The sequence below is a fragment of the Mytilus edulis genome, chromosome 6 (assembly GCF_963676685.1).
Source record: "Mytilus edulis chromosome 6, xbMytEdul2.2, whole genome shotgun sequence".
Lineage (NCBI taxonomy): Eukaryota > Metazoa > Mollusca > Bivalvia > Mytilida > Mytilidae > Mytilus > Mytilus edulis.
The window spans coordinates 35,405,196-35,408,326 of NC_092349.1; positions in this window are offsets into that span (position 1 = coordinate 35,405,196).

Sequence of the window (3,131 nt, forward strand, 5' to 3'; positions counted from 1 at the left end):
ATGTAAATATATTTCACTGATGTAATTGCATATTAGTTAATTGGCATGGAAGCTGATCATGGAATATGGAAAGGCACTAGCTGGCTATACGGTTACATATGACACATATGGAAATGTAATGTTCAATAATAAAAAAAAATATAGGAGATTTATTGCAGAATTATATAGTTGGGAAAGTACTGAACCAGTAAATTACGAAAATCAATGTAACAATAATATTTGACGGTGTCTACGTTTACCAAAAGGTATTAACTACAAAAATTTTAAGAAAAACTTGGAATTCGAAGAATATTTTAATATTTTGGACTTTAAAGACGCTATTGTTTTTTGTCGATTTAGAACGACTAATACTAAGCTGCCGATTGAAACAGGAAGATGGCAAAACGTGATCAGACTCGGAAAACCGCTTTTGCAGTCTATGTAACAATCGACAAATAGGTGACGAATATCATTTTATATTTGAATGCAATTTTTTCCATCAAAAACGCAAAGAGTTTTTAACTGCATATTTTACAAAACGGCAAAATACAGTTAAATTCTCTGAACTTATGTCAAGTACAAGAAAACCAGTTCTGAAGAAGCTTTGTTCTTTTATAAAAAATATAAATACTAGTGTTTGTACTCCTGGCTTGTAACTTTTGTAACCTCTCTCGCTTGTTTTGTACATATTGTAAATATTTATTGTTGTATTTGTTATCTCTGTACCGATGTAATGCATTGGCTTTATGAGAATAAAGATATATATACCATGGTTACATTGCCGCGTTATTTATACATTATATAGGTTTATGACCCCTTCTGTGGCCTGTGAAGTATGAACCGTTTTCAAACTGCAATGGTATCAAAACAGCAAAGATAATGAGAAATAAAGATGGTCCTTTTTGTACATATACCAAGGGGAAATTTCGTGCAAAGCATAATTATTTATAGTTTCATTGCATTTAATAAAAAAAGGGAATTTGGTGAAAATAAAATCAAGAATTTGGTAGAAAATACACAGATTTTAATACAGAGACTTAACTTTTGTTATAAAATTTGAAACATAGTTTACTCACTTAATTGTTTTCTACAATGATATTTTTTTTTATAAATACTGTTTTAAAAACTTGAATACTAAGAATGTTCTAGCTCTTGGCACAGACGGTTTAAAACAGACTTTATTATTTGATTGTTTACTTAGTCATCAATGCTCTTCACACACAATCTATATTCAGATTCTCTACGATAACCTAAGGATCATTCAAAAAAGTTTGATTAAAATTGGTTCACATGGTTCAGTAGTTTCAGTTAGAAGATCTTACACTGAACCAATCGATAAGTAATTTAAGTCGAATACTGTTGGGCAAACTACTTAAAGTCATAATAAACGAGTGACCGGTGAAAAATAATGTTATTCTAATTCTTGAACCAATGCATACAAACATCTTTAACTTAGTCTCCTGTGCACGATTTTGTCAATTTTTTTGCCTAAATTTCGTATAATCGTCAATTTTTTTTTTCAATCGGTCACTGTTGATGTGAAAATATGGCAGGTAATTAAAGTTCGTGTTTTGAAGCCGAAGTTTACCGATTGTCACCTGTTTGTCAACAATAAACAAAAAAGGTATTGGATATTGAGCACGTGTTTAACATATACATGCAATCAGCTAATAGTTTATTTTAAGGACATCCATGCGTATTGCGATCACCGGATTTTTACGAGATAGGTCACATGCACTAAGGTCACTTTGCATACGTAAAATATGTCGGGAAATTGCTTCCTTCCAATCAAAATAAAGTAAACATTTTCTAAATATGAACACATGAAATATGGCATGGTTTTGGTTGCAAAAAATCGATATTTTTCATTTAAATACAATATTTTATATTTAATTGGTATATTTCTTCATTCAAATACAATATTTTTTCATTTGAATGGTATATTTTTTTCATTTAGATGCAATATTTTTTTTTTATCTAAATGGTATAATATTTCATTTAAATGGTAGATTTTTTCATTTAAATGCAATATTTTTTATTCAAATGGTATAATTTTTCATTCAAATGGTATAATTTTTCATTCAAATGGTATAATTTTTCATTCAAATGGTACAATTTTCATTCAAATGCAATACTTTTTATTCAATTGGTATAAAAAAAAATCATTTGCATGCAATGTTTTTTATTCAATTGGTATAATAGTTTATTTTTATTTATATGTAATAATTGCATTATGGGAAATTCTTTGACGTCTTAAGGTCAAATTTGCAACAATGTTTGTGATCGGTCGATAATTGTTTGGATTTCTCCCCTTTCTTTCTAAACATGGGTGACCAATAATTAAAAAAACGCTTCAGAATATCGCCCCTCTAATTTAAATCTTGCGTTCGTGCGAGTCCTGCACTGGCTGTTTTATTAAAATCTTGTGGTCCAAACTAGTATCTCTATTGCAAAATTTCGATGGTCACAACATTCAAAAACTTTTCAAAAACTTCCATTATATATGCAAGCATACCTTTTTTTTCTAAATAGATTAGACTTTAAATGGTTTTACACTAGTCTTTTTTTTTTTTGGAGCCCTTTATGGCTTTCTGTTCGGTTTGAGCCAAGGATCCGTGTTGAAGACCGTACTTTGACCTATAATGGTTTACATTTACAAATTTTGACTTGGATGAAGAGTTGTCTCACCGGCACTCATACCACAGTACATCTTCTTATATCTATATACAACGTAAACTAGACGTTTCTCAGACTGTTTTTTTTTAAATCCTTTGCCGCGCGTTGTACACTGTTTGATAACTCAATCCGGAAGAACAAGATTTATTTCAGTTATAATTACATTAGATGTATGTTTCATTATAAAACTTTATTCTGATTGGCTAACTGCACATCACGTGTTATTTCGTAAGCAGTTGCATTGCTCAATACAACTTTTCATTCATGATAACACGTGGTCCAACAATAAAGTGCACAGGTGAATTAAATAAAAAAAATATATAAAATTCGTGTTTTCATGATCATAGCTAAAAAATGTAATTAAAAGTATTGAATGCTTCTTTTTGTAACTTTATAGGGTTGTAAAAGCGTTGACCGTGTGCACATTTTAGAATGAAGCGCTTCCGCGCTTCATACAAAATGTACTTCGGTCAACG